Raw genomic sequence first — 12,784 nt, 5'->3', positions numbered from 1 at the left:
TAAGGTTGCCATGTCTGGGTAGGGAAATTCCAGGAGATTTGGGGGGTAGAGTCTGGGGAGTCTGAGGTTGGGGGTGGAGAGGGACCTCAGCTGGGTATAATGCCAGAGTTCACCTTCCAATGCATCCGTTTTCTCCAGGGGAACTTATCGCTGGTGCCTGGAGATCAATTGTAATTCTAGGAGATCTCCAATCACCACCTGGAGGTTGGCAAACCTATATTTATTATCGGCCCTATTCCATGTGTCTCTTTCACCTTTGAGAAGAAGCGGGTGGCCAATAAGGGTAGAATCTTTCTGTTGGTTGTGGAATACTTTCCTTATAACTATCTGCCTGGTCAAATCTGTTGACCTTCTGGGGTCATTAAAGCTTTTCTTTGTGGTTCATGCATTTGTTGGTTGTTAACATTTGTTTAGTTGTCAAGTTTTGTCCCTCTTTCCACAACAATTTCTTTGCTGCATAAACATAATCATCTGCAAAAAAAAATGTTTCTTGCAGGTAAATAGTGATTATATCAACAATTCTATTCTACTGTAATTTTAGCTTAATTTTCTGCTGCTGCTGCTTCAGTATGATGTTTTTGTAATTGGGTTGGATCCAAGCAGCTTTTTCACTTTGATGAATTGAATGAGGAATCACTTGGAAGCTCAGAGTACAGTCCATGCAGGATTCTGAATTTCGCATCAAGAAAAGGAGAGAAGATGAAAAGAGGAGGCAAAGCAAAGGAAGCAAAGCATATAGCATTTTGTAGAGCCCAGCACTGCAGTGCTGAATACAGTCAGTAAATTACTGAATGTTCAATCTGAGGACTGTAGTATCTGAAGCCTCCACTTGAGAAATTGTCCCATCTTTGATGTTTTCACTGCTATGCGCCAGCGTGTTCAGCCATGGCTATATTGCTCTTTTTGTACTACACAAAGCCTGGATAGATTGCTGAAGTTTTTCTTTTTAAAAAATATAATCTGTTACTAATTGCAGGATACAAAAGTAATCAGTGCATGTTGCAGAGAGAAATACGCCCACACAGTGAGTCAAAGGAAAATGGCTTGGAGAAACAAGTGCTGAGAGTGTGTCAGTGAAAGGCAAGGAAAGGGAGGTTATAACAGTTTGTAGTTAATGATACTGTGCGCTTGCCATAATTATACAAAACACACAGGGCTCAGGCATTATAAGTTTTTATCAAGCACACTGGACTTGATAAAAATTTATAAAACAGCTCAAAATATAGACCTTAAAATGCTGAGTATAAAATATGAAATAGATTACTGATTAAAGATTATTGATAATGAAATTTTAGGTATAAGTAATTAAAGGAGAGGGAGAGGATATTTTGAATATACTTTTCTGTTGTAGTTCAAATTTAGTATTCTGTATCTTGTGTAAGTTTCTATACACTTTCTATTGCTATATGCATTTTTCTTATAAAACAGCTTTATAGTGCGTGTACACGCATGTGTGTGCATACACACAAACACAATTTCCCGAGCCAAGAAAGAAAAATTTCTATTTTATTTCTGAAATGATAGAAATAGATATTATCATGGAAACAGACTTGCAACCCAGATTGGGCACATATACCCCTCCCCAGAGCCCTGGTAAAGTATACCCCCCATGTATGGGCCCTTGAAACATTATTTAAAAATTAAATGATTTCTGTAAGATCAAAATGCACATTCCAAGACTATAACATAAACAAAAAGTTATGCTTTCAAATTTATTCTCATGTCGCTGATCAAGAATTTAAAAATCTACAAAAACTGCATCTAGGTAATCATCCAGTATCTCTCTTCTTCATTGCATATGCTCATATCACCTTTTCTTTGGTCTTTGCTCATTCTATTGTGTTTAATTATGCAGTGTACACTTTTTATTTCTTATTAAACTTCTTTACATTTTTAATGCAGCTAGGCTGATCTCTGTGACTCACATTAAAGCCCCTGTTCAGCCCATGTGCATCCAGAGCAGAAGGGGAAGGGGACAGAGGTTAACCATACTCCCCTAAAGAGCACGACTAAGCATGTAGTGAGTACAAGAGTGTGAGACTCAAACTCAGAGTTAACTCTTTGGTTAGTAGACTGGTAGAGGATGCCTTTGCATTAACCCTCAGGCAGGATCCCTAAAAGAGAACTGATTAGCTGGTGGAGAAAGGGGGAATGCATAATAGCTAGAGAGAAGAATAAGAGACGCCTTGCTGGGCTGCTGACCTGAAATAGCTGCATATCTTTTTCACTCCCATGTGGGCAGAAATGAGCATTTGAAAGATTGTTTCCCCACCAGCATATTGACATCTTTAGTTTCTGGACAATCCCACCATGGTATAATATAAAAATATAAGGGACTCTCTAACCCAACTGTGAGATTCCCACAAAGACAGGTCAGAGTCCAGGGTTGCAATACTCTCCAGCATCCCCTTTCCCCAGTAAAGCCGTCAATTAGCTTGAATCATGGGAAGGGTGTTCTAGTTCACCCTGCCAGCCTCCCTCTCCCAATACCTCCCAAAAGTGTCCTTCCTTGGGGCAGCCAAATAAAAATGAGCAGACCCTGGACACCCCCAATGCTCTATCTTCAAGGGCAGTCCCAATGAAGGGAATCTGGGTCAATGGTTGGGATGGTTGGGATGGTTGAGGAGTTTTTCCAGCCTCTGGGGAGCCAAGCAGAAAGAACAGGAGGGGCTTGCAAGTTCATTCCTTCATCTATGTTGTAAATACTGAATGATTTTTTTAACCAGCGAGGGCCACTGATTGGAAATGGAGATGCTAGTAAATGTCTAGCTCTGCAGGTGACAGAACTTGTTCAAGGACTCACCTTCCACTCCTATTCCTGAAGCTTTGTCACTGCAGTCGGCTTCTGCACATGCCCAGCAAGGTCTGCTGAAAAAAATGAAGCCTCTGGAATTGAATCTGGCAGATTATTCATCACCAGAACTGCAGCATCTGGAACCCAGACAGTTCCTGGCATGCAGTCTGCAAATCGAGCAGATGGGAAAATCCAGAAAACTTCTTCCTGAAAGGGACCTGGTAATTCTGTTTGTATTTGACCTAACATTTGTATTTTGAACAGAAGAAAGAATTTAGCAAGAAAAGTTTCATCCCATCTCTGACAGATGGGAATCCCCATGGAATGTGCAGCGTCAAAACCCACAGTAAATAAGGTCAAGCCACAGAGAGCCCGTTTCCCCCCCCCCTCCCTCGCATGTTTCCCCTCTAACAGAGGTGATTGTGTCAGCAGCACACTCTTAGTCTTAGATAGAAAAGACAAAGAAGAACTGGAGGCCTCCAGTTTGTAGCTGAACTACGTAGCTGTAACAAAACTGCTAGCATCTCATAAACAGGTATATATTTTAGTTCTCCCTTCCCAAAGGCATAGTAATGGTTATTCAATATAGCGCAAGCAGAAGATTTTTTTTAACAAAGGTCTGGTTATGTCAATAGAAATCTGAATGGATTTGTAATGGAAAGGAGGAAGGTCCTAAAATATCATTGCTCCCTGAACTGACAAACATTATGGCTTTCTTCAGGTCTGTCATCGGATTATGGTAATCCATCTAATTAAACTAAATATTTGTGAACGACTGAGAGACCTCAGAGGAGAGAGAATTATGGTAAAAATGGCTTTATATTCTTAGGGAATATTAAAGGAATATTTCTTCCAAACTAGGAAGAAATTCTGATCTCCCCTATATCCTTTTTCTCCAGAAAAAAAATGAAACAATGTGCCAAATTGATCTCTTCTCAAAGACTGAAAAAGACAGGAGCTCTCACTTGCACCAATTTAGGCAAGAAAACCTACGTTCTGGGAAGATGTCCTGAAGAATTTTCTATAACTTGTTAAAAGCTGCCAAGTAGGAGCACAAAATAGATGATGTTGTAGACTGACTTTAACCTTGATAGAAGCTTAAGGGCTGGTTCACACAGTTTTGTTCTTCTTCACGTGGCAACTATGTCCCAAGCATGGCTGCCCATGTGTCTCTGATCATATGAAGATACAAAACTGACAAACACAGCCAGCAGCAGTTTACGCAACCATATTTTCCCTTTTTCCAGCTGCCACAATAACTGGGAATTGCTGCAACAATTAACATTCCTCGTGTGATCCTGGACATACACATGGGACTAAGAGTGCTGACCAGGGCTTTTTTTCAGCGGGAATGCAGTGGAACGGAGTTCAGAACCTCTTGAAAATGGTCACATGGCTGGCGGCCCCGCCCCCTGATCTCCAGACAGAGGGGAGTTTAGATTGCCCTCCGGAGGGCAATCTCAACTCCCCTCTGTCTGGAGATCAGGGGGCGGGGCCACCAGCCATGTGACCATTTTCTCCGAGGGCAATCCACTGAGTTCCGCCACCTCTTTTCCCAGAAAAAAAGCCCTGGTGCTGACCTTAAGAAACCAGTCACTGTGACAGCAAGCCTAAGCAAGTCTGTAGGGTTTACTCCCAGGAAAGTTTTTTAGGATTTCCGCATATATCAATCAGCTCTCAACCTTTCAAACAGATTCATTTCAGTGTAATAAATTCACAGTTGTTACCCATTTGTTGGTTCAAAATCTAGACATCTTCTAAAATGCATTTCTGTTACAGGAATACATTTTTTTTTTTTGAGCTGTGAAATGCACTATATTTTGTTCCTACGAAATAGATCTGGCCCACTGCAGGCAAGGAGATTTCAGGGTAGTATTCAATTGCTGATGTTGTTATTTATTATTATACTTTTACCACCATAAAGGAAAAATAATATTTCAATTTTCTGCCTCAGGTACTCAAATATCTAGGGCCATCTCTGCCAAGAAAAGTGCAACTCTTTTCCCAGGTAGTATATTCATTTGTATGGCAATTGCTGTATAGAATATCCTTCAGATAATCTAGTTTATCTAGAAGGCAAATATACACTACCGGTATTTGAGCCATGGAATAACTGTTCCCACTGTAATCCTGAAGGGAATATTTTAGAAAACAAATACAAGAGGCTCATACAAATTTTAAAAATTACTGTAGTTTCATTTAAATTAATTAAAGTTGACATATTACTCCAAGCAAACTTTTGTCTCTACTCTACTCAGCAATCCAGATTGTAAGAAGGGTAAAAATACACAACATAAAATTTCCTGAATGTTTCTATATAAGGACCACTTCAAATATTTTTCCTACATGGAAAGTGCTTTCATGAAGAAGTGCAACCCACCTGTGGATCATCACATACAATAATTGTATAGGAGTATATTCTGGAGTGGGTGTACATTCTGATAACCCATGATTTTCCACATATGCGCACACACAGTAAAACAATATTCATTTTTTACAGGTGATCTACATGGAAGTTGCATGCTAACTCCCATGTGGAAGTCCTTTTTATGCAGAAAACATATACCATTTGAAGTGTTTGTAGAAAAAAAGTCAATAGCAAGCTAAGTCAGTCTACTGGCATTGTCTGCTGCTAAGTGTACTGCCAATTGCCTACGGCTTATATCAGATGGCAGGCAACGTTCCTGATAGAAGATTCTTGTGCGTTTTTCTTAGTTAGAATGAAAAGAATGCTCTACTGCCCAACAAGGCATTTTAAACATTGTGAATCTGTATATCCAGTGAGGTTTTTAAAATCCATCCACAGTAAAGGCATGCACACAGAGCATTCAGACCCACAACCCATTAGTACAGAAGAGTCTAAAAATCACCTTGGACATGGGTAAAGATATTTGAATAAAATATAAAGGTATCCATAAGAAGAGAGGATTTAGATACCTGAAGGAAAATAGGGCACATAACGCCACTAAAAGCAGCAAGAAGTATGTTTAACTTGAGACGAGAAAAAGAAGTATACTCCAACAGAGTTTCTAGAAATAGACAATGAAATTAACTACTGAATCATCATACATTTTTAAGCTATTCCCATTAAATTTTGCTTTAATTTGCAAATGGTAGTCAAAGATCTGGCATCATTAAATATTTCTTAAGTTGTACTTTTTGTTCTATAGCCAGAAAAATAAATGGTGCATTTATGTATACAGATGGCAAAATAACAGTTTATGAAGATGCATTTGCTTTTGCACCTCTCAGCACATTTCTGAAATCATACAGTTTTGCGAAACTTGTTTCATTGTTTCCTTAATACATCATTCTTCTAATTTAAAGTTCCCATGATTGGTCAAAGGCTAGAAAGGAAAAAAATAGCAGCAGGTTTATAAAAATAATATGTAGCATTTTCATAATACTTTCGTTCAAAGCACTTTACACAATTGTCTCACTGTGATTCTTACAACAACCCTGAAAGGTAGATCAGATTTACTTTTCCATATTGCAGAAGTGTAGGGAGGAGGGGGAGCTGAGGCTGACAGAGAATGACTGGAATCAGGAACTTCTTGATTTGTAACAAGCAGTGCAATCCTAAGCAAAGTTACTCTAGTCTCAGTCCATTGATTTCACTTGGCTTAGACTGGAGTAACTTTGCTTAGGATTGCACTGTAAGTCCCTTAGCCACTACACTATTCCCGGTCTCCCCATCATTTTGGGCCACATCTCATGGTATGTTTAAAAGCCATGGAAGTCTTTAGATATGTCACTCTCATGTCTAAAGTGTAATCAATACATGGGTCAGTTATGTGCCGTCAAGTCGCCTCCAACCTATGGCGACCCTATGAATGAAAGATTTCCTAAACGTCCTATCATTAACAGACTTGTTCTGATCCTGCAAAGTGGAGAATGTGTCTTCTTTTATTGAGTCAAGCCACCTTGTTTTAGGTCTTCCTCTTTTTCTGCTGCCTCCCACTTTTCCTAGCATTATTGACTTTTCCAGAGAATCTTGTCTTCTCATGATGTGACCAAAGTACAATAGCCTTAGTCTTGTCATTTTAGCTTCTAAGGAGAATTCAGGCTTGATTTAATCCTAGGACCCACTTATTTGTCTTTTTGGCTGTCCACGGTATCCGCAAAACTCTCCTCCAGCACCACATTTCTTCCTGTCAACTTTCTTTACTGTCCACCTTTCACCTTCAGTCATGGCAATGGGGAATACCATAGTTTGGATTATCTTCATCTTGGTTCCCAGAGAGACATCTTTTATTTTTAAGGATCTTCTCTAGCTCCCTCACTGCTACTCTTCCAAGTCTCAATCTTCTTCTGATCTCTTCATTGCAGTCTCCCTGTTGGTTGATGATTGAGCCAAGGAATAGAAAATCTTGAACAACTTCAATTTCCTTACGGTCAGCTTTAAAATTGTGTAATTCCTCAGTAGTCATTATTTTTGTCTTCTTAATGTTCAGTACATATGCTGATACATAGGATTCCTCAAAGAAATACACAACAACAATGTGGAATGATTCAGCATACCCATCAGAAAAAGTTATATATACTTGTGTTATTTGCCAATGAATATATGAAACACATTTTATAGGCAGGATCCGGATCCAGTAGCACCTTAAAGACCAACTACATTTCCAAGGTATGAGCTTTCAAGAGTCAGAGCTCCCTTTATCAAATACTTTGACAAATGGAGCTCTGACTCTTGAACACTCATACCCTGGAAATCTAGTTGGTCTATAGGATGCTACTGGAACCAAATCTTGCTCTTCTACTACAGACCAGCATGGCTATCCACCTGAAACTATTTACAGGCTGTTTATATACACAAACCTACTTATTTATATGTTAGGCCAAGAAGCTGACCATAGGAGAATGTGTCCATGGATGGAAATTTAGGGGGCTGTTGTTCTAAAGGCAATGAACACACGGCCTGATTTTTTTTTTTTTTACCCCATGGAAAGATGTAGAGGTGTATCATGCATGAAGATCTCAGTTTTGCATTTGGCTTCCTACCAGACAGCCTAGAAAGCACTGCTGAGATTTTGTACTTTCCCAGTCAGTAACGAGATGGGCTTCTCATGCTGACTGACTGCCCCAGACACTAACCATTTTGCTTACCAGTATTCATCCCATCACCACGTTTTTCATCTTTATTGTGTAGCCTTCATGCTTCATCATGCAGTAGCAGTGTTCAGGAGGACTGTGAACCCAAAAGAGCCAAGAGGAGCTCAGAGGATGGTTGGCATTGTACTGTGAATCCTTTCCTTCTCACCTTGTTAAGGGCTTTCTTGAAAGAATCAGAAGAGATACATGTTAACTGCAAGCTATAAACATTCTGTGGACTTAAGCCCTTTATACATATGAATTGTGGATCTGAGAGAATGACAACACTGTCAGTTCCTGTATCTCCCTTCCTCTAGTTCTTCCTACATATTGGGATCACCGGTTGGGGGGAAATAATGTAGTCATCAGGTCAACATCTTACTCGTTCCTTGACATGGATGCACTCAAACTCTGCAGTTTCTGTTTGAGGAATCCTAAGTTTATGGTGCTCTGAGCCTGCCGGTCAAAAGGCATAATGAAAAGTAACAAGAATTGGAACGGAGCGGCTGGCAGTCACACAGAAAGGTAGCTATGCTTCCTGCATTTGCATGTGAGATTGTACTGGTGTAACATGACATTGAAATCACAGTGATATTTAATCTTGTATCAGGAGAACCCTTCTTCACTGTCCATACTTGCCCCTGCATGGAGGCTACTGCTTGCAACTATTGAGGGAGCAAAGGATTTATCTATTTGTTTTATCTGTTTGTTTGATTATTTATAAGCCTGCACTTCTCCCAGAAAACTGGGTTTCTGAGAAGGAGATATTTGCATCAGTCCAAGTTGGAGCCACGGGATTCCCTTCTCTTCCTTACGTATGTGAGATGCCTTCTCTTTTGTTCTCATACCTGCTGGTTCTGCAGTCTTCCCTTTTTGTCCTGTCTTCCAAGTCCCACAGTGTGTGTTCTATGTGGGCTCAACATGAAACCACAGAGATGTAGCTCCATGCTGTATGTCCTGTCACCTTCACATTACAGTAATATGGGCATAGTTCCCATCCTAAGCAATTTACAGACTGGTGTTTGGGTTTTGCTATAAATCTCTCTTATTCCATCTTCAACATATCAATGTCTTTTCTCTGACCATTATTGATATTTATTAAGACATTTAATGAAGTATTTGATAATTGTTAATAGAATCAACCCCCAAAGACCAAAAATGTCATTCTATTTAATGCTAAAATGCATTCATGCATTTAATGCTAAATTTAGCTATTTAATGCTAAAATGCATGTGCAATTTACAGTCACATTATTAGCAACTAAACAGTGGTTGGGTTCTCTCTGAAAAAAGACAGAACAGAGGCTTTTTATGTGCCAAAAGTAGGATTCCTTGAAAGTAAGTTTAAATCCCTTTGACATCACTTTCCTTTGAAGAGGAAATAATGGCAAATCCTAGGATAATGGGAGCACACTGCTTCTCCCTTTTGTGCTTTATCCTAGGATGTGAGTGTTGGCATGGGAAAGGCACCCCATCAAGAAAGGTGTACATCTACCACTTCAAGCTTCTCTTTACATATAGCATTTACTATATTGTTCACAGTGAACTGAAATCCCAGAGTTATTAGGGAGATAGCACCTTACAATGCCAAAGCTGTTCAGTGACTTCTTTAGAGTAATTCTGAACTGCATGCATGCACAAATACTTTGGGTCACTAATGCATACTCACAAACATATGTGCAGGTTCGCATGCCGGTTTAAATGGTTCATATTGTGTCTTTCTTTGAACTGGAAGAATTGGAGGCATAATTCTTTATGTTTGAGGAACATTGGAAGAGCAGCCTTTTGACTAGGCTTAAGCAAACAAATTGGTCATTTTTTTAAAGGTTTGACTTCAGTACATAACAATGAAGAATATTCTCTCTCTATGCACTTGAATTAATTTGTACATATGTGTGAGCAGTGCAAAGAGAATGCTGAAACTGGAAACAGCAGCAGGCGGAAATGTAGGACCATTATTAAAAGCACAAGGAAACCAATGGTCAAAGGGACCCTTCTTTTTGAACAACTGGTCAGCCAATAGCAATTAAACTGCAATTAAATAGTATTAAACTGCAAGCCTGAAATAGTATTAAACTGGAAGTACTAAAATGGCTGTCCGCAGATACAGAATAAGGAAGAAGAGAATGCCCAGCAGACTGTCTGGTGAGTAGCCTGAGACCCAGGATCGAGTTGTAAAATCACTCTGGGAAAGAAAACAGGAACAGAGAAGAGTAAATAAGCAAATCAAGGGAGGAAAGAACAATAAAGAGAATGCCAGTGGATCGCTTTTCTAGTGTTGGCTGTCCAAGGGAAACAGAGAAGCTATAGCCCTGACCACTGCATCTGTCCATCTCTCAATAGTCCCCCTTTTCTCTGTTTCTTCACTATCATAAGATTTTGAGGTATTTATTTCTTAACTTTATTTAAACCCCGCCTTTCTCCCCAATAGGGACCTAAAGCAGCTTACATCATTCTCTTCTCCTCCATTTTACCCTCACAAGGCAGGTTAGGCTAAAAGTGTGGGTCATCCAGCAAGTTCCCTGTTTCCATGACCGAGTGGAGATTCAAACCTGGGTCTCCCAGATCCTAATCTTACACTCTAACCACTACACCGCAAAGAAGTAGAAGTGGAAGCTGAGCAAGGAATGAGACAGAAACTACTGAGTGTTTTTAGCAGGTGATTAATAAAGCACCCAGTTCTATCTTTCCCAAAATTTTAATGTACAGTAAATGCTAAATAGATGTTATGTATCTGATCATTTATTAAGCCAGCCAGGGAAAGTTTTTAGGAGCAACTGTCAGCTACATTCTTGGCATTTACAGCCTTGTACACCAAACAGCATTTCAGGAAAATTGCTGTATTTTTTTTTTGCTCCCCAGAAGTTTATTGCTAGTTGCTGTCAGAAACAGAAAGCTGAATTAGATGGCGCCGTAGTCTGATCCAGACAGTTACGTTCTTAACCAACTCCGGTGAAGATCAAAACTGATACAGCTGAGCACTTCATTTATGCAGCTAGCAGCAGAGGCTCATTTACCTCCTCCTGTGATGTTTTCCCTGGAAAACTGACATATAACAGATATGGTAAGTCAAAGTGATTTCAGGTAGCTGAAAGGGTTTTTTTTAAAAAAGGACATAACTAATGAGATGCATATAGCTGAATCCAAGTCTTCCAATACAGCCAACCAGAGATTAAGCAGCTAGCAGGGGCAGGTAGCACTGCCAAGCCCAGGACAACGTGGCATAGCAAGAGTGGGCTCTGAAAAGTTAATTCAGGGAGGTCTCGTTTGCTACTCAGTTCTTTGTGACATGTATGTATTATAGTTGGAATAATATAATGGAGAAGAAAAAGAAAAATCTACTGATTGCTTTCCAGTAGCAGAAGGATATTTTTAATGGCAAAAAAGGGGGCTGATTTTTGCTGACAGCATGGAAACGGAGTGCCTGCACTGCCACTGCTGCCACCTTTCTGCATTGTACATACTTACTGCTACCAACTGTTGTATGAGCTATGTGGGCACAGGGGGCAGGGAAGAACAGTAGCAGCAGTCCCAGTTTGATGCAGGGTCTCCCTATCCCTTGCTTATCTGGTAAGCTGCATTGTCCCTGTATTACCAGTTGGAAGAAGGGATCAAGGTCCAGCATTGGCTGTGATGTAGAGATATGCAGTGGCAACAGATACTATTTCAAAATAGTGTTCGAGAGTCATGTCACTAGACCCCATGGAAATGGCATTTGACTTGTTTGTAACTAATCTGTGAATTTCTTGGTCACATAACGTGTATCTTTTCCTCTGGCAAAAAGAAAAGAGGATGTGGCCAGGCAAAGCTGGCTGACTCCACAAGCATTTGCTCCCACTCGTAAACACTTAACGATATTATTTCAAATAGATTGCTTCTAACAGTAAAAGTTAATTTAATGATTGCAGCAGAAATCCTTTTCACTTTTGACTGTGTCTGTACAATAGCAAATATAGACCTAACACAAGTTTCTTCTTTAAAACAAAAACTAACACTTACTTGAAGAATCTATTTCAATTCACCGTAGAGAAGATGAGTGTGTACTAGAATGTCATTGACGACAGAAAACTCTCAAGAGAACAATAGTTCATCTATTGCTTCGGTTTCAATAGTTATCCTAAATAAAAGAATTCGTTTCAAATAATTATGTAACTAGGAATCTAGAACTGTCTTGTTTCAGAATAAAATTCCACATCGCTACCTCCCCAGACTATTGGCCATATTACTGCTTCAAATCTTTGTGTGCCTGGTCCCACTCTTTGACCAGTAATGCAAATCAGCCTCCAAGCGCAGGTTTCATCTTTCCGCAAATTCAAAAAGCAGATTGGCACTGGCATGCCAAAAGCTGAATCCTGCACATAGTGAAGAAGGCACACAACTTGCTGGCCAGGCTGTATAGGATTTTCAAGTGGCTGGATGTTAACTGCAGAGCGCATAATGGTTAGATTTCTCTTGTGATGCTGTGTAGTATCAGAATACATAGGCAGCCAGTCACAGGGACACCACAGGCTACGTTAGACTTGTCAGCTATGTGCTAAAGCACTTACGTATATACAGTGCATTGTCTGGAAGTGCTAGAACATCATGCGCCACAAATGACAGTATTTTGAAATCTTCCTTAGTACTAAAAATAGAGCTAACTGTTTTAAGATTTTAACTTTCAGTTGTAAGAAGTGTATTACTTCCTATGGTTTTGGGGGACTAGGTATTCTTTCTGGGAGGCCCAATATCAGAAATGGACCACAATTATAGTCATTCCTTTACTTATATACCCTTTAATTTATTTCCAACACAAATGTCTGAGAGTAGTTATCCAAAACTGTGTTTAAATATATACAACTCAAGTAGTTTTTCCTTGCCTGAATTTCTGCTCTCGGTCTCAGTCCTCGCTGAG

Source organism: Eublepharis macularius, chromosome 10, assembly GCF_028583425.1.
Source record: "Eublepharis macularius isolate TG4126 chromosome 10, MPM_Emac_v1.0, whole genome shotgun sequence".
Lineage (NCBI taxonomy): Eukaryota > Metazoa > Chordata > Lepidosauria > Squamata > Eublepharidae > Eublepharis > Eublepharis macularius.
Note: the sequence above shows the minus strand (reverse complement) of the source record.